The 24,291-nt window shown below is 44.1% G+C and overlaps 1 pseudogene; it reads left to right on the top strand.

Annotated features, from left to right (window-relative positions):
• The first annotated feature begins 1,466 nt into the window (after positions 1-1,466).
• The window catches only part of LOC131901674 (leukocyte immunoglobulin-like receptor subfamily B member 3), a 65,296-nt pseudogene continuing 42,471 nt past the window's right edge, over positions 1,467-24,291 (top strand).

Raw genomic sequence — 24,291 nt, 5'->3', positions numbered from 1 at the left:
TGGAGGCTCTTGATCTAATCAGAGCTCTTGGTCCAATCAGGGCTGGTGGGCTTTGTGTCTTAGGGAGCAGCTGTTAGTCCAATTGGTGCTGGCAGACTCTGTCTGAGGGAGCAGCTGCAGTCTCGGAGGGTCAGTGGAATTTGGAAGGAGTGGGGCTTGTGGTTATAGGGTCCGGTGGGGGATAGTGTTAGTCCAACCTGTCTGCAGGAGACCTGCCTACTGAACTGAAACTGGGACTGCAATGGGTGGTGGTGTAGGGGTGCAGGGTTGTGCCCCTGGGCCCAAAGCCTATAGGCTGGGGTGTTTGGCTATAAGGACAAAGACTCACTCACCTCTTAGTCCAATCGGGACTGGCAGAGTCTATTCAGGGAGCAGTTTCAGTCTTGGAGGCTGGGTGAGTGCTGGTCTTCCTTAATGGGTAAGCAATCCTAAGTGTGTCTTACCCTCTGATCGGGACTAGACCACACCCATCTTCATTGCAGCCTCAACACTAGATCTGACTTCCACTGTTAGAGATACTCAACTTCCCTTCTATGTACTTCCCTCATGTGTAGAAAGCAGCCACTCATTTACCCATTATTGGTACCTTTGCGAAGATGCTTCTTCAGTATCAGAAAGGAACCAGTTAGAAACACCAGTCACCTTCTGGCCTAGGACTAAGTGGATGTAACGTGCTCTCAGTGGTTAATAATCACTGCATGGGTATTAGAAGGAAGCAATTCTTGAATTAAACAGAAGTGTCAGAGAAAGGGCTTGGCTCCATAAGGAGTGTAGTCATGTGCTCAATGTGTCTCTGTGGTTTACAAGCCCTGGATCTTCACAAAAGCATCTTCAAGGCCAGGAAGATAACTAGTTGTAATAAAAAAGAGCTGTGTAAATGGACAGGTTGAAGAAATGAAGGACAGACATGCAGAGATTCTGAGAGAGAAGGAGCAACCACCTCTCCTACCCTGGGGAGATTTGAGTCTCCTCAGATCAGGGAAGAGGACACTAGGGTCAGAGGAGGTTCTGACTGTGGGAGCAGCTGGACTTATTTTTGCCTTAATTTCCTTCAGAATAAGTCAGAGTAACTTATCGCTAAGTTCCTTTCCCCAGGATACTTTATTTCCACTTCACATATCAGCACAAGTCAGATTTGTTAGGAAAGAGACACTTTACAGCCACTCACTGAGCATGTCCCATAATAAACAAACACTCAACTCTTGATGTGGTTTTCTTCATCTGTGCCCAACCTGCATAGGTTTGTTTCAAGCTGTGCCTGTTACCAGGGAATTCATGGGGATATGTTCCATATTACATGTGAAAAATTACAAATCAGAGTCCACTGATAACAGGCCCTGTCCACACATTGGTGCTACATTCCCTGGGAGCATACATGTTTTTAGACTATCATGGGTGGAGCATGTTGCCAGAGTGACCAGAACTTCATCTTGCATTTATCAAATACAGTTCAAATGTCACTCACGATGAAGAAGAAGGTGTCTGGAATAACATGGAAGAAGACACTGATCCAACACAAGGGCAAATATGAGGATAGTCTGTGAATGAGATTCTCATCATGAATTAACACAGAGGCCTTTTATTGAAAATAGATTGTTTTCCCATATCATGTATCCTGGTTTCCCCTACCTCATTTCTTCATAGAACCTCCTTCCTTCCCCTTTCATCTGGATCTACTCCCTTTCTTTATGTCATTAGAAAAGGATAGGATTCTAAGAGATAATATTAAAATAAAACAAAATAAAATACAATGAGATTTGTTTCCCAAGTCCTAATTGGTCTTATTAAAAAGTCAGAGCCATATATTGGGGTAAATACTCAAAGGCCAGAGAGACAAAGGAACAAACCACTAGAGAAACTTCTCACCACTCCTGAATCCTCAGGCCAAAAGGGGAGGCAAGATCCTCTTTCCATGAATCCTATGACTAAATGCCTCTGAGTCCTCAGCCAAAAGAGCCTTGAGTTCCTGTCTACTCATGCCTTATATGCCTTTCTCTGCCCAGCCATATCACTTCCTGTCTCAATCTTCCCAGTGCTTGGATTAATGGTGAGCATACTTCCCAAATAGTAGTAGCAGAGGTCTGAGATCTCAAATGCTGGTGTTAAAGGTGTGTGCCACCACTGCCTGGCTCTGTTTCTTTTAGACTGGATTAATCTCATGTAATCTAAGGTGGCCTTGAACTCATAGAGATCCAAACAGATCTCTGCCTTTGCCTCCTGAGTACTAGGATTAAAAATGTGTGCCACCATTGCCTGACGTCTATGGGTAACTGTATGTCGAGCTCTGCTCTCTGATCTTGAGTCCAATTTTATTAGTGTGTGACAAAATATTACCATAGAGATTAAAAAAAAGACTTTCACATCAAATTTGGATGGACAAATAAAGAGAAGGAAAAGAGCCAAAAAGAAGGCACAAGAATCAGAATCCCACTCATTTGAATACTCAGGTATCTCACAAAAAACAGGAAACTGGAATCTATAATATATAAACAGAATTAGATTTACTCATTTTATTTTATGTGTGAGTGTTTTACCTATTTGTGCATATGTGAAAAGAGAGCATCATATCTCCTGGAACTGGAAGTATGGATGCTTATGAACCACCATTTATGGCCCAGGAATTGAACCTGCGTCCTCTGTAAGGACAAAAAGTCTTCTTTACTCTCCAGCTCCCCTCCCAACACAAGCTTTTTGTGTAGTGAATTTTTTTTCTCCACTTGGAATATATATCTTTTTTTCTCCATCTGTGTGGTTAGAAAAATGTTTATATTTTAACAAGATATGTGGCACATTATCAAAATGACTTTGATGTGAGGGAACAGTCCTCCAAAAAGGCAGGAAGGAAAGCATGGAATCAAACAGCTCCACAGTTAACCATGTGATTGCAGTTTAGATGACAAAAGACATCGTTCAGTGACTCTTCATCCTTGCTAAAAGGCATGATGACCACTATTTCTGCTATAATTTTAAGGTGAAAACTTCCCTTTCCCTACATTGGTAGCATTTGTTTTCCTTATATTTGGACCTTGATTTCCCAGATCCTTGTCCATGCCCACCGTTATTAGTGTGGATTGTCATAGTTAACAGTCAGCCTCTGGCTTCTGTTTTGCTTTGTTTCTTCCTAAATAGACATGTTACACCTCTCTCCATAGATTTTTTAGGTCCTTACCCTTTTGTCACTCAGTTCTTTTAAACAATTTTACTATGTCTGGCCACTGATAGTTACACAGTGTAATTTTAGCATCTCTTTACTAATGTCTAATCTCAACCACTTTTCATATGATCCTTTAGCCTTTCTAGGAACATGATAGGCCACTTTTCTTGTTGTTCATTAGGCCTTCTCAGTTTCTTCTCTGCATTTTGATGAAGCAAATTCCCTAGCCATCATATTCAGAACACAGAAATGGAACCCTGAGGCTTTTTTTCATCAAGTAGTCTTTATTGTATACTAGCATAGTATGCAGGATTTCTCCACAAAGTCAGAGAACCAAATATCTGGAACAAGATGTTTTATACATCCTTTGCTTCTTTGTCATTCACATAGAGTAACTTATATCCCTATTGGGTACTTTACTATAGAATGTTTAAAAGCTAGAATGGGGAAAGAGGGAAAGGAAAGGTTGCTGCAGAAGGAAAAGGGTGTGGTTGCTCCTAGAGTCAAGGACCCTGACCAGATAATATGGCTGTTTCTTAATTTTCTTATTGGCTATTGGGAATCCCTACAATATGACCTGTTATCCTGACATTCTGATCATTGTTATCTTGTCTCCAATCACACAATATGTCTTCCTGCTTGAGTTATTTGCCTCTGCTGTGTCTTCTGCCTACAGTTGCTGGTTTCTTAGATATCTCTGTGGACTTCTCCATCCAGGCTTCCCCTCAGAAGACACCTCTCAGTGTCTTCCCTGGTGATTCACACTGGCCCACTCTGGCCCACATAGTCAATGCCTTTACTCTGCTTTGTTTCCTCCAAACATTTTGTGCTGCATACACTCTGCATTTATTAACATGTTGTCTCAGCCTGGCTAAGGAATTTGCCCTTTGCTCTAACTTTAACCTCCTCAGAGTGCCTAGCCAAAAGGATGTCTCTTGTGACAGCTTAGTGAATGGGTGGTGGTATTGGGAACATCAAGACTCATTTAGTCACATGACCTTCTGAGATCCTAGGAGCATGTTAAAAACCAGAAAGATGCCAAGGACCCACAAAGGGAAAAGGAGGGAGGAGACATGTGGGTCCAAGAAAACCAGCATAGAATGAGACCATAGCCCACAGGAGGCAGGCGTTTGCAGAAGGGAAGGGTCAGCTGTGGACATTCCTGAGGGTCTAGATGGGGAGAACAAAAAAGGCCCTCTGGACTAAATAGGGGCCCTAGTTCTTAGCACTGCCAATGGGGCCAGGGAGTTCACTCAACTCTCAAGCTCCGCACTGTCCTCAGACTAAATTTCTTCCAATGAAGCACAAGATAAAGACAGAAAACAGGCAGTGTGGTAAAGTTCTGGGTTTAATTCCTCAGAATGTTGACCCCAGATCCTATCCACTATCCCTCTGATACTGAACTGATAACTGCCTGGGTCTAGTCTCAGCTCAGGTACAGGTCCTTAGGTCAGGAAGGGACATCTGCACAAGGAAAAATAATGATCACCAAGTGGATTGCACTCAAGTGGCCCCAAATAACTTAAACTGTCTATCTATACTTTAAAAAATTTACCTGTTTTGCCTACACAAACAGCTTTATAATTGACTCCTGTTTTTTGCTTTTAAGAAGTAAACCACATTTTAAGAAAAACATCACAATCACCATGAAAAGCCTTCATTGTTCCCCTTTATACTTCCCCAAATACACTTTCCCACATTCTACATAACCTTATTCTAAACATAGAGTTCAGCATTTTTGCAGACTTAACTAAATATTGAGCAAGACGTATCCTGCTCTTGCAGCATTGATATCAACTGACAGCTACTTGCAGTTGCAAAGTTAAAAAATAACAGACAATGCTTTGAGGACAAAAATATTCAAACACAAACAATTCTTTCATATCTGCAACATATGCTTTTATAAAGTTTCCTTTTCTTTTTTTTAATTTTTATTTTGCAATACAATTCAGTTCTACATATCAGCCACGGATTCCCTTGTTCTCCCCCCTCCCACCCCCCTCACCTTCCCCCCAGCCCGCCCCCCATTCCAATCTCCTCCAGGGCAAAGCCTTCCCCGCAGACTGAGATCAACCTGGTAGACTCAGTCCAGGTAGGTCCAGTCCCCTCCTCCCAGGCCCAGCCAAGCGACCCTGCATAGGCCCCAGGTTTCAAACAGCCAACTCATGCACTGAGCACAGGGCCTAGTCCCACTGCCTGGATGCCTCCCAAACAGATCAGGCCAATCAACTGTCTCATCCACACAGAGGGCCTGACCCAGTTGGGGACCCCTCAGCCATTTGTTCATAGCTCATGTGTTTCTATTCGTTTGGCTATTTGTCTCTGTGCTTTATCCAACTTTGGTCTCAACAATTCTCGCTCATATAAACCCTCCTCATTCTCGCTAATTGGACTCCCAGAGATCCACCTGGGGCCTAGTCATGAATCTCTGCATCCAGATCCCTCAGTAGTTGGATGGGGTTTCTAGCACGACAATTAGGGTGTTTGGCCATCCCATCACCAGAGTAGGTCAGTTCGGGCTGTCTCTTGACCATTGCCAGCAGTCTGTTGTGGGGATATCTTTGTGGATTTCTGTGGGCTTCTCTAGCACTCTGCTTCTTCCTATTCTCATGTGGTCTTCATTTACCATGTCTCCTATTCCTTGTTCTCCCTCTCTGTTGTTGATCCAGCTGGGATCTCCTGCTCCCCCAAGCTCTCTTTCCCTCGACCCTCGTCCTTCACTACCCCCACTCATGTCCAGGCTGTTCATGTAGATCTCATTCCATTTCTCTGTCATTGGGTGATCCCCGTGTCTTTCTTGGGGTCCTGTTTTCCAGGTAGTCTCCCTGGTGATGTGAGTAGCAGTCCAGTCATCCTTGTTTCACCTCTAGTATCCTACTATGAGTGAGTACATACCATGTTTGTCTTTCTGAGTCTGGGTTACCTCTCAGGATGATTTTTTCTAGATCCATCCATTTGTCTGCAAACCTCATGATGTCATTGTTTTTCTCTGCTGAGTAGTATTCCATTGTGTATATGTACCACACTTTGTTTATCCATTCTTCAGTTGAAGTGCATGTAGGTTGTTTCCATGTTCTGGCTATTACAAACAATGCTGATATGAACATAGCTGAACAAGTGCTCTTGTGGTGTGGTTGAGCATTCCTTGGGTATATGCCCAAGAGTGGTATAGCTGGATCTTGGGGGAGATGGATTCCCAATTTTCTAAGAAAGCGCCATATTGATTTCCAAAGTGGTACAAGCTTGCAGTGGAGGAGAGTTCCCCTAGCTCCACATCCTCTCCAGCATGAGGTGTCTTCAGTGTTTTTGATCCTAGCCATTCTGACAGGCGTAAGGTGGTATCTCAGAGTTGTTTTGATTTGCATTTCCCTGGTGATTAGGGATGTTGAGCAATTCCTTAAATGTCTTTCAGCCCTTTGAGTTTCCTCTGTTGAGAATTCTCTGTTTAGTTCTATAGCCCATTTCTTAATTGGACTGTTGGGCATTTTGGTGTCTAATTTCTTGAGTTCCTTATATATTCTGGATATCAGTCCTCTGTCAGATGTGGGGTTGGTGAAGATCTTTTCCCATTCTGTAGGCTGTCGCTTTGCCTTGTTGACCGTATCCTTTGCTTTACAAAAGCTTCTCAGTTTCAAGAGGTCCCATTGATTGATTGTTTCTCTCAGTGTCTGTGCTACTGGTGTTCTATTTAGGAAGTGGTCTCCTATGCCAGTGCGTTCAAGACTACTTCCTACTTTCTCTTGTAGCAGGTTCAGAGTAGCTGGATTTATGTTGAGGTCCTTGATCCACTTGGACTTAAGTTTTGTTCACGGTGATAGATATGGATCTATTTGCAGCCTTCTACATGTTGACATCCAGTTTTTCCAGCACCATTTGTTGAAGATGCTTTCTTTTTTCCATTGTGCACTTTTGGCTTCTTTGTCAAAAATTATATGTTCATAGGTGTGCGGATTAATGTCAGGGTCTTCAATTCGATTCCATTGGTCCACATGTTTGTTTTTATGCCAGAACCAAGCTGTTTTTATTACTGTAGCTCTATAGTACAGCTTGAAGTCAGGGATCGTGATGCCTCCAGAGGTTGTGTTATTGTACAGGATTCTTTTGGCTATCCTGGGTTTTTTGTTTTTCCATATGAAGTTGAATATTGTTCTTTCCAGGTCTGTGAAGAATTGTGTTGGTATTTTGATGGGGATTGCATTGAATCTGTAGATTGCTTTTGGTAAGATTGCCATTTTTGCTATGTTAGTCCTGCCTATCCATGAGCATGGGAGATCTTTCCATTTTCTGACATCTTCTTCAATTTCTTTTTTCAGGGACTTAAAGTTCTTGTCATATAGGTCCTTCACTTGCTTGTTTAGTGTTACCCCAAGGTATTTTATGTCATTTGTGGCTATAATAAAGGGTGATGTATCTCTGATTTCCTTCTCCGCTTCTTTGTCCATTGTATATAGGAGGGCTACTGATTTTTTTGAGTTGATCTTGTATCCTGCTATGTTGCTGAACGTGTTTATAAGCTGTATCAGTTCCTTGGTGGAATCTTTGGGGTTGCTCAAGTATACTATCATGTCATCTGCAAATAGGGAAAGCTTGACTTCTTCCTTTCCGATTTGTATCCCCTTAATCTCCTTATGTTGTCTTATTGCTCTGGCTAGAACTTCAAGTACTATATTGAATAAGTATGGGGAGAGCAGACAGCCTTGCCTCGTTCCTGATTTTAGTGGAATTGCTTTGAGTTTCTCTCCATTTAATTTGATGTTGGCTGTTGACTTGCTGTAAATTGCCTTTATTATGTTTAGGTATGTTCCCTGTATTCCTGATCGCTCCAAGACCTTTATCATGAAGGGGTGTTGGATTTTGTCAAATACCTTTTCAGCATCTAGTGAGATGATCATGTGGTTTTTTTCTTTGAGTTTGTTTATATGGTGTATTACATTGACAGACTTTCGTATGTTGAACCATCCTTGCATCCCTGGAATGAATCCTACTTGATCATGGTGGATAATTGTTTTGATGTGTTCTTGGAGTCTGTTTGCCAGTATTTTATTGAGTATTTTTGCATCAATGTTCATGAGGGAGATCGGTCTGTAGTTCTCTTTCTTTGTTGTATCCTTGTTTGGTTTAGGAATCAGGGTAATTATAGCCTCATAGAAGGAGTTTGGTAATGTTCCTTCTGTTTCTATTGTGTGGAACAATTTAGAGAGTATTGGTATTAACTCTTCTTTGAAGATCTGGTAGAATTCTGCACTGAAATCATCTGGTCCTGGGCTTTTTTTGGTTGGGAGACTTTTAATGACTGTTTCTATTTTGTTAGGGGTCATTGGACTATTTAAATAGTTTATCAGGTCTTGATTTAATTTAGGTATGTGGTACCTATCCAGAAAATTATCCATTTCTTTTAGGTTTTCCAGTTTTGTGGAATAGAGGTTTTTGAAGTATGACCTGATGATTCTCTGGATTTCCTCAATGTCTGTTGTTATGTCCCCCTTTTCATTTCTGATTTTGTTGATTTGGATGCTCTCTCTCTGTCTTTTGGTTAGTTTGGATAAGGGCTTGTCTATCTTGTTGATTTTCTCAAAGAACCAACTCTTTGTTTCATTAATTTTTGTATTGTTCTCTTTGTTTCTATTTTATTGATTTCAGCTCTCACTTTGATAATTTCCTGGCATCTATTTTTCCTGGGAGACTTTGCTTCTTCTTGTTCTAGAACTTTCAGGTATGCTGTTAAGTCCCCAGTGTGAGATTTCTCCAGCTTATTTATGTGGGCATTTAGTGCTATGAATTTCCCTCTTAGTACTGCTTTCATAGTGTCCCATAGGTTTGGATAGGTGGTGTCTTCATTTTCGTTGATCTCTAGGAAGTCTTTAATTTCTTTCTTTATTTCTTCCTTAACCCATTGGTGATTCAGTTGGGTATTATTCAGTTTCCATGAGATTGTAGGTTTTCTGTAGTTTTTGTTGTTGTTGAAATCCAACTTTAGACCATGGTGCTCTGATAGAACACAGGAGGTTATTCCAATTGTTTTGTATCTGTTTAGATTTGTTTTGTGGCCAAGTATGTGGTCGATTTTAGAGAAGGTTCCATGGGGTGCTGAGAAGAAGGTATATTCTTTTTTGTTAGGATGGAATGTTCTATAGATGTCAATTACGTCCATTTGAGTCATGACATCAGTTAAGTCTTTTATTTCTCTGTTAAGTTTCAATTTGGGAGATCTGTCTAGGGGTGAAAGTGGGGTGTTGAGGTCTCCCACTATTAATGTGTGGGGTTTTATATGTGATTTAAGCTTTAGTAATGTTTCTTTTACATATGTGGTTGCCCTTGTGTTTGGGGCATAAATGTTCAGAATTGAGACTTCATTTTGGTGGATCTTTCCTGTGATGAGTATGTAATGCCCTTCTTGATCTCTTTTGATTGATTTTAGTTTGAAGTCTATTTTGCTGGATATCAGGATGGCTACGCCTGCTTTTTTCTTAAGACCGTTTGATTGGAAAGTCTTTTCCCAGCCTTTTATTTTTAGGTAGTGTCTATCTTTGAATTTGAGATGTGTTTCTTGTACGCAGCAGAAAGATGGGTCCTGCTTTCGTATCCATTCTGTAAGCCTATGTCTTTTTATAGGTGAATTAATTTCATTGATATTGAGGGATATTAATGACCAGTGATTGTTCATTCCTGTTATTTTTTGGTGGTGATGTGTGTGTACTTCTCTTCATTGGGGTTTACTGCTGTGGCTTTATTTATTGCCTGTGTTTTTGAGGGTGTATCTGACTTCCTTAGGTTGGAATTTTCCTTCTAGTGCTTTCTGTAGGGCTGGGTTTGTGGATAAATATTGTTTAAATCTGGCTTTGTCATGGAATGTCTTGTTCACTCCATCTATGATGATTGAAAGTTTTGCTGGGTATATTAGTCTAGGCTGACATCCATGGTCTCTTAGTGTCTGCATTACATCTGTCCAGGTCCTTCTGGCTTTCAAAGTCTCCATTGAGAAATCGGGTGTTATTCTGATAGGTTTACCTTTATTTGTCACTTGGCCGTTTTCCTTTGCTGCTCTTAATATTCTTTCTTTATTCTGTACGTTTAATTATTATGTGGTGAGGGGACTTTTTTGGGGGGTCTAGTCTGTTTGGTGTTCTATAGGCTTCTTGTATCTTCATAGGCATTTCCTTCTTTAAGTTGGGAAAGTTTTCTTCTATGATCTTGTTGAATATATTTTCTGTGCCCTTGAGTTGGTATTCTTCTCCTTCTTCTACCCCTATTATTCATAGGTTTGGTCTTTTCATGGTGTCCCAAATTTCTTGGACATTTTGGTTCATGACTTTGTTGGCTTTAGTGTTTTCTTTGACTGATGAATCTATTTCTTCTATTGTATCTTCAACGCTAGAGATCCTCTCTTCCATCTCTTGCATTCTGTTGATTATACTTGCATCTGAAGTTCCCAATCATTTGCTCAGGTTTTCTATTTCCAGCATTCCCTCTGTTTGTGTCTTCTTCATTTTTTCTATTTCCCTTTTCATGTCTTGGACTGTTTCCTTCATTTGTTTCATTGCTTTTTGTTGATTTTCTTTCAGTACTTTATTGTTCTCTTCCAGGACTTTATTGATTTCTTCTAATTTGTTTGCCCTTTCCTCTAGTTGTTTATAGCGTTCTTCCCATTTTTTTGTCTTTTCCTCTACACAAGCCTCTAGCTTCTTCATGATGTCATTCATAAGGCTATTTTCTTCTGCTTCTTCCAATTTCTGATGTTCAGGTCTAGGTGTTGGAGGAGGGCTAGGGCCTGGTGATGCTGTATTGCTATTCATTTTGTTGTATGTGTTTCTGCCTTGATGTCTGCCCATCTCCTTGTGGTTCGTTCTTGGCCTTATCCGCACACTTGGTTCAGACAGAGCTGACAGATTCAGGAAGTCTCTCTCTCTTGTCCAGATGAGAGCTCTCTTTTCCAAATTGGAAGTCCGGGACAGGATGGGAGCTCTTGTCCAGAAGGGAAGTCCAGGGCAGGATGGGAGCTCTTCTCTCACTCTCTCTCTCTCTCTCTCTCTCTCTCTCTCTCTCTCCTCCAGAAGGTAAGTCCGGGGCAAGATGGGAGCTGTGGGCTGGCCTCTAAGTCTCAGGCAGAGGCTTGGGGCATGGGCGGATGGGCGTGGGTGCAGGGCGTGGAGACTGCAGGGTCTGCCAGGGGTCTTGGAGAAGGAGATCCTTCCCGGTGGGGCTAGAAGGGAACCTTCCCGGTGGCCAGAACCTGGGGCCAAGATGGGCAGGTCTTCCCCAGAATGGCTGGTGCCCAGGGATGGGGTCCGTGGCAAGCTGGGGGACTCACCTGTGCTCCAGAAGGGAAGTCCGGGGCAAGATGGGAGCTGTGGGCCGGCCTCTAAGTCTCAGGAAGAGACTTGGGGCTAGGGCAGATGGGCGTGGTGGCAGGGCGTGGAGACTGCAGGGTCTGCCAGGGGTCTTGGAGAAGGGGATCCTTCCCGGTGGGGCTAGAAGGGAACCTGCCCGGTGGCCAGAACCTGGGGCCAAGTTGGGCAGGTCTCCCCCAGAGTGGCTGGTGCCCAGAGATGGGGTCCGGGGCAAGCTGGGGCACTCACCTGTGCTTAAGAAAGGAAGTCTGGGGCAAGATGGGAGCTGGGGGCCGGCCTCTAAGTCTCAGGAAGAGGCTTGGGGCTCAGGCGGATGGGCGTGGGGGCAGGGCGTGGAGACTGCAGGGTCTGCCAGGGGTCTTGGAGAAGGGGATCCTTCCCGGTGGGGCTAGAAGGGAACCTGCCCGGTGGCCAGAACCTGGGGCCAAGTTGGGCAGGTCTTCCCCAGAGTGGCTGGTGCCCAGAGATGGGGTCCGGGGCAAGCTGGGGCACTCACCTGTGCTTAAGAAAGGAAGTCTGGGGCAAGATGGGAGCTGGGGGCCGGCCTCTAAGTCTCAGGAAGAGGCTTGGGGCTCAGGCGGATGGGCGTGGGGGCAGGGCGTGGAGACTGCAGGGTCTGCCAGGGGTCTTGGAGAAGGGGATCCTTCCCGGTGGGGCTAGAAGGGAACCTGCCCGGTGGCCAGAACCTGGGGCCAAGTTGGGCAGGTCTTCCCCAGAGTGGCTGGTGCCCAGAGATGGGGTCCGGGGCAAGCTGGGGCACTCACCTGTGCTTAAGAAAGGAAGTCTGGGGCAAGATGGGAGCTGGGGGCCGGCCTCTAAGTCTCAGGAAGAGGCTTGGGGCTCAGGCGGATGGGCGTGGGGGCAGGGCGTGGAGACTGCAGGGTCTGCCAGGGGTCTTGGAGAAGGGGATCCTTCCCGGTGGGGCTAGAAGGGAACCTGCCCGGTGGCCAGAACCTGGGGCCAAGTTGGGCAGGTCTTCCCCAGAGTGGCTGGTGCCCAGAGATGGGGTCCGGGGCAAGCTGGGGCACTCACCTGTGCTTAAGAAAGGAAGTCTGGGGCAAGATGGGAGCTGGGGGCCGGCCTCTAAGTCTCAGGAAGAGGCTTGGGGCTCAGGCGGATGGGCGTGGGGGCAGGGCGTGGAGACTGCAGGGTCTGCCAGGGGTCTTGGAGAAGGGGATCCTTCCCGGTGGGGCTAGAAGGGAACCTGCCCGGTGGCCAGAACCTGGGGCCAAGTTGGGCAGGTCTTCCCCAGAGTGGCTGGTGCCCAGAGATGGGGTCCGGGGCAAGCTGGGGCACTCACCTGTGCTTAAGAAAGGAAGTCTGGGGCAAGATGGGAGCTGGGGGCCGGCCTCTAAGTCTCAGGAAGAGGCTTGGGGCTCAGGCGGATGGGCGTGGGGGCAGGGCGTGGAGACTGCAGGGTCTGCCAGGGGTCTTGGAGAAGGGGATCCTTCCCGGTGGGGCTAGAAGGGAACCTGCCCGGTGGCCAGAGCCTGGGGCCAAGTTGGGCAGGTCTTCCCTGGAGTGGCTGGTGCCCAGGGATGGGGTCTGGGGCAAGCTGGGGGCCTCACCTGTGCTCCAGAAGGCAAGTTTCCTTTTCTACAAGAGGGCCCCATGTCTCAGTCTCTCTGTATAAGACAGATTTAGATAAGGCACTCTTTTCCCATCCCTCTATACCACACTTCTTCCACCAATATAAGCTCCTGTGTATGGTAAAGACAGATCTGTCCATCCCATATTTTACATTGCATTTTTTCCATTGGTTCATACTAGGCCCTATCATTGATTCTATTGGCTTGGTGTCTAGGGAACTTACTCTCGACAGGTGGCACTATGTGTATTCCCTAGGCATTTTCCATATTCTGTGTATGCATATCTTACTCTCCTTTCCAGAACTGTGAGGCAATGTTCCATGTGTTGTTTTCTCATATGTGCCTAACTATCTCTATTGAGTTAGGGAAGTTCCCAGGATTAGGAGTTGTAGTTAGTAGTTCCAGATAAGAGAATTAAGAAGCACTAGCCCCCTGCTGGATCTTAAGGCAAATATTTGAGAAATAAGTGAATTTCCATTGAAAATTAGAGCTACTGCATGTAAGACTGACAAAGAAAATTAAAAACTACCCAAAGAATCACAAATATAATGAGAAAAAGAGAAGAGCCTGCAAGCCACATGAATTCTGCAAATTTCTAAGCTGTATTGTGGCCTACTGGTTCTTGCTAATTAAGAGTCCACTTCCATGGGTGCTTTACCCTAAGAAAATCCATTGGGCATGTACTCATATGCTAATCCAAGCAGAGGCTGCAGAGAACCCAACAGACACCTTGGATCTCTCTCTCTCTCTCTCTCTCTCTCTCTCTCTCTCTCTCTCTCTCTCTCTCTCTCTCTTCTGCCTTCTTCCTCACACACAGGGTTCCTTCATAGATGGCAGTAAATAACCAGAAACTAGGGAAACAAAAGGCTGTTATTTGGAACTGAGCACTATCCAGCAGACGGGTGTTTGTGACTCTGGGCAAAAATTACCTATTCTGAGGGGCCTCTTTCCCTAGTAACTTGCTCCACAGGTTCTGAAAAAGTGTAAGCAGTTGTCTCTCTCTAGACTGAAATAGAGGAAAGAGTCTCAGCCAGGATGACAGAGACCCTACAAGCCAGGGTACCTGCAGAGAAATGAAGGTATCTTGGAAACTCATGGGATAAATTTCTGGAGTTGGAAAATTGCACAGAATGCTTGACACCTGCACAGACACTCAGATCACATTTTCACAGAAGTGTTTCTAAGTTTGTTGGCAAAGTTTTGGTGGTTTCCTGGGCTTGGTGCCCAGAGAACCTGACTGGATTGCACATAGGGAAGCCCAGCACCTTCTGAGCCCCGGGTCACATATCCTCTCATCCATTCACTTTCACACTCCTTCCGGAGTTTGTCTTCTTGACTGCATCAGAGAAAAGGGAGGGTGAGAAATGAGAGAAACAGAAGGAAATCCACAGATACCTCAATGAGAAATTTAAGTAACTCTCCAGCCCTGGGGCACAGATGACATCAGGAATGAGAGAAGGCTCTGTCATTGGTATGCAAAAATGAATTTAAAAATTCTTAATAAAAAAGAAGACAACATGACCCTGCTCATTCCACTATGAAGCTCGGTGGAAAACTTCTTCATGTCTAAGGAGACTAAAAATGCTGAACACCAGCAGGAAACACATCATGGATAGTGGTATGATCATGAGTGTACTCCAGGATTCAAGGTTGGATAAAATATGTAAAACTACAAACTCCTGTGTGTGCTTGCACGTGCATGTGTGCTGGAGTGTGGATATGTGCTTTGTTCACAGGGAATAAATAGTGTGAAATATGTTCCCTCGAATGGAAGAAGAAAAAGAATTTAATCAAAAGTTAGTAAGATTTGAACCTTGCTGTGGGATATCGTTTAGTATGCTGTGAATGTGTGTTGTTCTGATTGGTTGATAAATAAAGTGCTGATTGGCCAGTAGCCAGGCAGGAAGTAAAGGCTGGGTGAGCAGATGGGGAGAATTCTGGGAAGAGAAAAGGCTGAGTCAAGGGTCACCAGCCAGACACAGAGGAAGCAAGATGTCAAGGCAGAACTGAGAAAAGGTAACAAGCCTTGGGGCTAAACATAGATAAGAATTATGGGCTAATTTAAGTGTAAGAGCTCGTCAGTAATAAGCCTGAGCTAATGGACAAGCAGTTATAATTAATATAAGCCTGCCTCTGTGTGTTTACATGGGGGATGAGAGTGGGAGAGATTTGTCCTAACCGCTTGCTGGCCAGGACACAGGAAAACTTCTGACCACATTTGGTGTACCAATGTGGGGCTCTCGAATTTCCATAAGGCCTAAAAGAGTTTAAAAAGGCTTCTAAACACACAAAAACAGAGCTAAAAACAGCTTCCTATTTGTGTCGCAGGCCAGCCATGAGCTACAGTATGGTGGGTTCATGGCATTCGGGCTTGAGCTACAGCATGGAGGATTCCCACTGAGTTACACAGAGGTTTCTCCAAGCCATGCACAGCACACAGCATGGCAGATTTAGCTTTTGCTGGTACAGACAAAAAAAATTGTTTCTGGGCTACACGCTGCTTTAATGGAGGCATAAACCCACTGCTCCTGAGAGTTGGTAGTAGCATGGCTCCCACGGCTGGTGGTAAATATACCACCACCATGTTGAAAAACTGAGGTGGGAGGAGTCATCATCCAAGGCTGCTGCTTCTGTTCTAACCACTCTTCATTTTAAAGCAATATATTCACAATAAAAGAGATTAGGATAGAATAAACCTCTAAACAGTTTACAATGTGTATAAAAATATACATAAGCTTAAAAGAGATTGGAAAAGGAATATAGATGGTTATATAAAGGAATAGTTAGTTTTAAAAAAAATAGGGTCTTTAAAAGGAAAGTAAAAGTAATATAAAAAATAAGCCACATGAAGATAAAAATAACACAGAGAATCTGGATTGCATTGTCTTTGGTATTTCTACCTGGAGAGAGACATTTGATTATAAAGGTTGCTAAGTTAAACCAATATATGTATTTTAAAGGTATCATGACTTAAAAATTTGGATCTAAGTTATGTTGCTTTGTAAAGGAGGCTCTGCTTTTGCACAGGAAATGAGAGGCTATGGATTTGTTCCAGGTTAAGATGGATCAGATTTGATTAAGAGAGACCTACTGAATCTTAACAGATGGTACCTATCAACAAAGGTTATAGCTGGTCTTCCCAGGACTTGACCATTATCTCAAATTTTCCAGGATCCCCAAAAGACAACCACTGCCCCCTGTCAGCAGGAAGTAGCCTAGAAAACTGTGCCCATATCCTCAAAAACTGGATTATGGATATTTGTCTTTGTTTAGAAATTGATTACAAATTGTTAATGGTCATAGTCAATATCTTTCTAAACAAAAAAAGGAATAGAGATATGAAAAGATAAAAGGGTAAATTATTGAATCTACATGTAAAGAGCAACAACTTGTTTGAAATGTCTTACGGTGCTATGGATTTTGGTTTATTGATACAAATTTAAAGTTAATTTTGTTATATTGTATATATATTTCTACTCTCAAGGTATTATGTTTATGTAACTCATTTAAATTATAATGGATAATTAAGAAATACAGATTAATAATTAGTCATCCATGATAATCAAATTTATAGTCATGTTAGCTTAGTCTTCTAAGTATACATGGATATATTTCAATTAAGTAGGTAATCTTCTAACACTTCAAAGACCTATAGAAAATGGCATCTAAATGTTTTAAAAACTTAGACCTTCTGGACAGTGAGACACTTCTGCTCCTGGCAGCACTGATTTACTTCAAAAAGGAAGAGGGACGTCGAAGACACTCCATATGGAGTTTATCTTCTTGGCAGAAATAGCCATTTGGGCAAAAAAACTGCTCTTGCCTGTGCTTGCATTGGAACTCCACCTCAAGCCCTGGCACCCTAGTATCCCTATACCCAAAGAGTCTGGAATGTTTGGGTGGGAGATCCACCTCATACAGCTCCTCCCCAAACCTGTCCCTTCAGAGCCCATCAAATACAAGACTTCTCCCACAGGGGATATATAAGTGGCATCCCAGAAAACAGACTTGTGGTCCTTCGAGTTTTGTCCCCTTCTCCTCTCTGTGGATGACTGGGGAATCTCCTGGGAGCGCTTTACCCATTTAACCTGGACTTTTCCTGATTTAATCTGATTCATTTTGTCGAGACAGTGAAGAGGCCTTCAGGGGGGCCTAAAACTTATCATCTGGAGGTTCCACAGAGGAGGGGTGGATTTTTCCCCACTGGCCCAGAGCCACTTGGTGGAAAAACACCCCTCTCCCCAACACCTTCTCTCTGTCAGACTGAGATCAGCTCCTGGCTAGATAAGTTTCCTTTTCAAGTCATTGCCTAGGAGGCCCAGGGCCTCTTCATTTTTCGGAGTGTCTTGCCAGAGACACAGCCACGCCAGGCCCCTGACCCTTTCTGGAGCACAGGACTGCCTCCGTTCCACCTGACCCTTTCCAGTGTGGTGGGCTGCCTCTGCTCCACCCCAACACATTCCAGAGTAAAGGGCTGCCTTTGTTCCATGGGACCCCTTCTCTAGAAGATGTTTTCTTGAAGGGAATTTCCCACACCTCCCTGGTTTTTTTTTTTTTTTTGACCCAAGATTTACCACAATGGATGCATTGTGCTAGGCTTTGGGTCCCTGGCATAGACTTGAGAAACAGCACTTGCCATTCAAAGCCTGATCCCCAAATGCCCACGGGGTCTTTTACAAAATTTATTCAAATTGGGGCTATCTGAGATAATTGGACAGCACTGCCCTATGTCCACGGTTTTGGGGTTCTGTGTTCCTGCCCTCCCTACAGGGGCCAGTGTCTCACTGTACTGGTCCATTCACTGCTGGAGACACTGACCCCTCCTCTCCCCTTCCCCACTTCCCTCAAACTCTACCTACTCAACCTTCTCCTCCAGGGCCACAAATCTAAGACCAAATGCCTTCTCCTTACCCTCCTTTCTGTCCTCCCCTCCCCCCACTGCTCCCCCATCTCCCAATGCCTCAACCTACACACTGGCCTAATGCCCCCAAATATTCCCCGGTTTCTTCTTATACTCGGTCTTGCCAGACTCCTGCCTTCCCACCCATTTCATTTCTCAGTCAGCGTCAGATATTACAAAAAATTAAAAAAGGCTGAGGAGGATCCCCAAGCTCCCTACAGGAATTGGTGAAAATTGCTCCTAAAGTTTTTAATGCTCGAGGATGACAGCCAAGTCAACCTGACAAACAAGGCTGCAACAGAATACACCCCAAGCCCAAGACTTAGCAACTGCTCTGAGGCCATTAGTGTCCCCCACAAGGGATACAAGGGAAGCTGGCCATGAGGCTCCATCTCACTGGAGCTCAGCCCAAGTCAACTCTGCCAAAAACCTGCTTCAAATGCAGCAAACAGGGCCACTAGTCATGGTATTGCCCTGACCCCCAGCCACCCAGGAGGCCATGGCCTGTCTGCCAACAGCCTAGGCACTGGAAATCAGAATGCCCCCATGCAAGCTGGTCCTCTATGTCATGCCATGGAGGTCCAGCCTGACCAACACTGGCAACTGAGAACTCCTAAGCCTGGTGGAGAACTGATGTGGCCTAGACCTGATGACTCCCATTGCCCTTTCTGAGCCTAGGGTGACACGGCAGGTAACGGGTAAGTCCATTGACTTTCTTTTGGACACAGGAGCTACCTATTCTGTTTTGACATCTCACTCAAGTCCTACAGTTCCCTTACCAATTTCTGTCATGGAGGTAGACAGGATCCCTTCCTTCTCACTTAAGACCCTGACACTTCCCTGCATTCTTGCATGGTGATTCTTCTCACACTCTTTTTCTGGTCATACCTGCTTACCTTTCTGCTTGGTCACAATGTGATCAGCCTTTTTGAGGTCATACTCACATTAGCCCCCACATTCTCCTGAGTATTTCACAGGTCCATTCACAGGAGCCCTCCTGATATGTCAGCATCTGCACAAGCTTCGAGGACACCAATCAGGTGAGGATTGGCAGGTGGACTTCATTCATATGCCCACACCTAAAGAACTCTGTTACCTCCTAACTATGGTTGACACCTTTATCCTCAGGAAAGGTTGAGAAGGCCAGTGGACTCATCAAACAACATCTCACCAAGCTCTCCATTGAACTCAGGTTATCTTGGCCCTCCCTTCTCCCCATTGCCCTTACCCACCTCCAGACTACCCCATGCTCTCCTACAGGTTTGAGCCCTTTTAAGCTTCTTTATGGAAGGCCCTTCCTACTCAATCACCACCTCCCGGCCTAAACTCCCCCACCAGCTGGGTATCTCCCCTACCTCTCTCTTCTGAGGTCCCTACTCCTTTCACAAGCTGACAGCCATCTCCAAGCCTCAACACCAACAGACCCAACTGCCCCTGAGCCTGCCCTACTCTTCCCAGGGGACACAGTACTTATCAAACAGCTAGCTCCTGAGTTTCTTGAGGCCCGATGGACAGGATATTATACTGTGTTATAATGTGATTCTCACCACGCCCTTGACTGCCAAACTCCTGGAACATCCATGCTGGTATCATCTCTCCAGGCTCAAATGGGCACCTATTCAGGATATGTGGTCTGTCCAGCAGCTGGGACCCACCAACCTCCAGTTTTCCAGATGCCTTTATAAAGGGCCTATCTGCTCTTCTGCTCTGTACATTCATCTTTACAGTACAACTAGGGCAGATGTTAGTGATCTATTTTTTCCTAGAAACTTGCCTTCTTTGCTTCCTTAAAAAACAGATGCCTGAGGTCTCCAGGATGACAATTAACCAGATGCCCCTCCACTGACATCTCCTGCTGAATGTAGGATCATCAATTCCCGACTCCTCTTCCCCACATCGCCTCATGTCTGCAGAAAGTAGTCAGACTTGAACCAGCGTCCATATACCCAAAGAGTCTGGAATGTTTGGATGGGAGCTCCACCTCAAGCCCTGGCACCCTGGAACCCTGGCATCCCTATACTCAAAGAGTCTGGAATGTTTGGGTGGGAGATCCACCTCATACAGCTCCTCCCCAAACCTGCTCCTTCAAAGCCCATCAAACACAGCTCCTCCCCCAGTGAGGCTAAAGACCACTCCCACAGGGGATATATAAGTGGCATCCCAGAAAACAGACTTGTGGTTCTTCCAGTCTCATGTCCCTGTCTCCTCTCTGAGGGGCTGGGGAATCGCCCCGGAATGATTCACCCATTAAACTTGGGCTTTTCCTGATTCGGTCTGATTCAGTTTGTTGCAATGGTGGAGAGGTCTTCAGGAGGCCTAAAACTTATGAGCCTGGACTGCTGATAATATGTTGTATAAAATGGACATGCAAGACCCATAAGAAGGTGACCACTGAACTTTGCAAGATGAGATGGCTCTTCAGGTTTCTGCTTCACAAAGGACACTGTCAGATATCCTACAGGACACACAGAGAAGCAACTAAAAAACTCTAGACCTATTGGCTGAAGATGGATGCCCCAACATTACAGAGGAAATTTGGATGACTGTCCAGGAAGGCAGCTGTCTCTCTCATTCAAAAGATTTTTGAAAGTTGCTTACAATACACTTTCTGTTTACTTAGGTAATATTATATTCTTCTGAGGTCTTTGATGTAGTTGAAGACTAATAGTTATAATTTTCCTTGGTTATGATAGAAGATAAATTAGATATGAAACTTTAGACTCACAAATATAAAATAGACGATAGAATATTTTCTTTAATTTTGCAAAATACAAATAGACTAAATGCCCCTGTGAGGGCTTGTCCTCTATGCCATGCCATGGAGGTCCAGCCTCACCAACTCTGGCAACTGAGAACTCCTAAGCCTGGTGGAGAACTGACACAGAGAGCTGGAACTGTAATTCTTGCTTGGTAACTGTTCTATTATATGTAATTTTACTGTGTTAAAGTTAAAACCTTCCTTTTTGATTAGACAGAAAATGGGATGTGCTGTGGGATACCTTTATGTATGTTGTGAATATATGTTGTGTAGCTAGAGTTTTCCTGCCTTGCCCACAGTCAGGACAAATCTCTCTCACCTGCCAGTCCCACAGCCACTCAGACCCGACCAAGTAAACAACGAGACATATTGCTTACAAACTATATGGCCATGGCAGGCTTCTTTCTAACTGTTCTTACAACTTAAATTAATCCATTTCTATAAATCTATACCTTGCCATGTGGCTCGTGGCTTACTGGCATCTTCACATGCTGTTTGTCATCATGGCAGCTGGCAGTGTCTCTCTGACTCAGCCTTCCACTTCCCAGCTTTATTCTCCTCCTTGTCCTGTCTGTACTTCCTGCCTAGCCACTGGCCAATCAGTGATTTATTTATTGACTAATCAGCAACACATTTGCCATACAGAACATCCCACAGCCGTGTTGCTCTGATTGGTTGATAAATAAATGCTGATTGGCCAGTAGCCAGGCAGGAAGTATAGGCGGGATAAGAAAACAAAGAGAATGCTGGGAAGAGGAAGGGCTGAGTCAAGGGTTACTAGCCAGACACAGAGGAAGCAAGATGACAAGGCAGAATTGAGAAAATGTACTAAGCCATGTGGCTAAACAAAGATAAGAATTATAGGTTAAGTGTAAGAGCTAGTTAGTAATAAGCCTGAGCTAATGGACAAGCAGTTATAATTAATATAAGCCTGCCTCTGTGTATTTACGTGGGGCATTCAAGTGACAGATTTGTTCCAACTGCCAGCCGGCCAGGACACAAAAAACTTCCAACTACAAAACCTACTTACAAAAGGATAGACAATCACTCACTGCCTCAAAAGGCAAAACATAGATACAGTGTGGCTGCACCAGGAGTCACAAAAACACAGCCTATACTCAAGATCCAGTTACTTAGATTCTGCCCAGTACTGAGCTGGATTCAAGCCAGAGACTCCCCTGCATTCCACCACAAGCTGTTTGTGAAAAGCAACAGGAACTGACCTCAACTGGGCATACTCTCATAGACACACAGGTTTAAAGGACTCACCCAGCAGAGTCTAACTGGCTATGTGGTCAGTAACTGTACTGCATGTGGAGTGATGTGGATGGAGGCCGTGGATCAAGGTTGGAGAAGAATCATGACCCTACATCCTGGGGAGTTCATATCCACCAGCAAACAAGATGCCTCTGCTGGAACTCTACATCTGACCATCTGTGTCAGAGAGGACGGATGAGATGCCATGTGTGGCTGTCAGTCATCTGAGGCAAGTTAATCTCATGGAGCTCATTGCACCATGTCAAGTGTTGGTGTTTCTTTTCATACAGGTCCATGAAAAAAACAGGGTCACTCCAGGAAGAACTTTGGCTTATGCAGAAGCAGGGGAGCTGGTTTCTGATGAACTGACTGACTTTTGCTTTATAAAAGGTTTTTTATTGTTATAAAATTTACACCTTAGCAAGTCAATATCCCTATACAAAAACCTCTTATCTGAAGGTATCCAAAGGAGACAAATGCCAAAGTCACAAGTCTTCTCAGTATTTTGAGTCCTCCTACAACCAAGTTTTGCATAGGTGTGAACCTTTCAGGAAGAACTCAGATAAGATTTACATGCTTCAAACAGTGAGTATCCAACACAAAAGGTAAGAATCACAAAAGGCAGATCAAAGCCTAGATGCTAAGACTCCTAAATACAAGCCTGCTGCAATGCTCTAAAGGAACTCTTGCTACATGACCAGGAGAGGGGAGCACTTATTCTCAATGATAATAATGCCTGTGGGGAGGTAAGGGCGAATGAGTTCACAGCACTTGGTGCAAATCTGACTGGTTCAAATCGAATGCCCAATCACTTTCTCTCAGGACAGGAAAAAGAGCTGTCCATGAAATCAAGATCATGATGATGAAACCTACAGAGACAACTGAACCAAGCTAGTAGGAACTCATAAACTTTAGACCAGCACCTGTGGAGCCTGCATGGAATTGGACTAGGGCCTCTGCATGAGCGAGACAGTTGTGTAGCTTGGTCTTTTTCAGGGCCCCTGGCAGTAGGATCACAATCTATCCCTGGTAAATGAGCTGACATTCCGGGGCCCATTACCTATGGTGGGACACCTTGCAAAACCTTGATACAGGGGGAAGGGTTTGGACTAGCCTCAACTGAATGTACCAGGCTTTGGTGACTCCCCATTGGAAGCCTTGCCTTTTTGGAGGATAGGATAGGGGTCGGGTTGTGGGGAAAGCTGGGGGAAGAGGAAGAAAGAATGAGAGGGGGATCAGTGGTTGGTATGTAAAATGAATAAAAAAATTCTTAATAAATTTGAGAATGAAAATGAAAGATGGTCATAAATGAAAATATAGGCAATATTTATATATGAACTCATATATGCCCAAGGTCAAAATAATTCTGAAAATAAATGAATAAGTAAATAAATTTTAAAAAGAAATCAATAAGATAGCCATGTGACATGCTGGACATGACAACTTGCAGGGGTGCAAAACAGAAAAGAGCTGGGATAGGGATATCCCCTTAGAAATGGATGTAATGAAATACGTGGGACATATTCCCAGTGTGGGAGCTTTACAGTAAATGTATTTTCATTATTTCTTTGAAGATAATCACATGCATAAAATGTACTTGATCCTGTTCACCACATACTCTAGGTGTCTTTTTCTTTTTTTTTTTTTTGATGAGATGGGGCCTGATATAGCCCAGGCTGACCCCAAACTCATTGCATAGTAAGAGTTTCCTTAAACTCCCAATACTCTTAGCTCTGCCTCCTGAAAGATGAAGTCAAAGACTTGAGCCACAACATCAGATTCATGGTGTAATGGGGATTAAACCAAGACATCTAAGAATGTCATACAAGTACTCTACCAACTGAGCATTTTCTTATATAGTAAAGGACAAATACAGACAGATTCACAAGATAGTAATTATTCATAATGACATAGATACAAAGAGGAAATTAAGGAAATCTTTTGGGCTCGGCAACAACAGGAGGAAATACTCAGTGACCTCTATCTCATGCCCTGAACCCATGCTTTGAAGTGACACTAAGTTAGAGAATTTTCCCCATGTGACACATTCCTAGCATGGGGTCATCACTGAAGCGGAGGTTGAAAAATTTTACCACCAAGACACAATGGATGATGACAATAAACTCTTTCTAGACACTGCAGAACAGTTGAACATCTGAGCTACAGTGGTTGAGATGACATCTACAAGCCCCATGTAAACTCAATGCAGAACAAATCAAGTAGAGGGATAAGAGATAGGCACGAAGTCTCACCCAGAGATGAAGAGCTATTGGCATCTGATACCT

The sequence above is a fragment of the Peromyscus eremicus genome, unplaced genomic scaffold, assembly GCF_949786415.1.
Source record: "Peromyscus eremicus unplaced genomic scaffold, PerEre_H2_v1 PerEre#2#unplaced_218, whole genome shotgun sequence".
Lineage (NCBI taxonomy): Eukaryota > Metazoa > Chordata > Mammalia > Rodentia > Cricetidae > Peromyscus > Peromyscus eremicus.
Note: the sequence above shows the minus strand (reverse complement) of the source record. Positions and strands in the feature narration are given on the sequence as shown.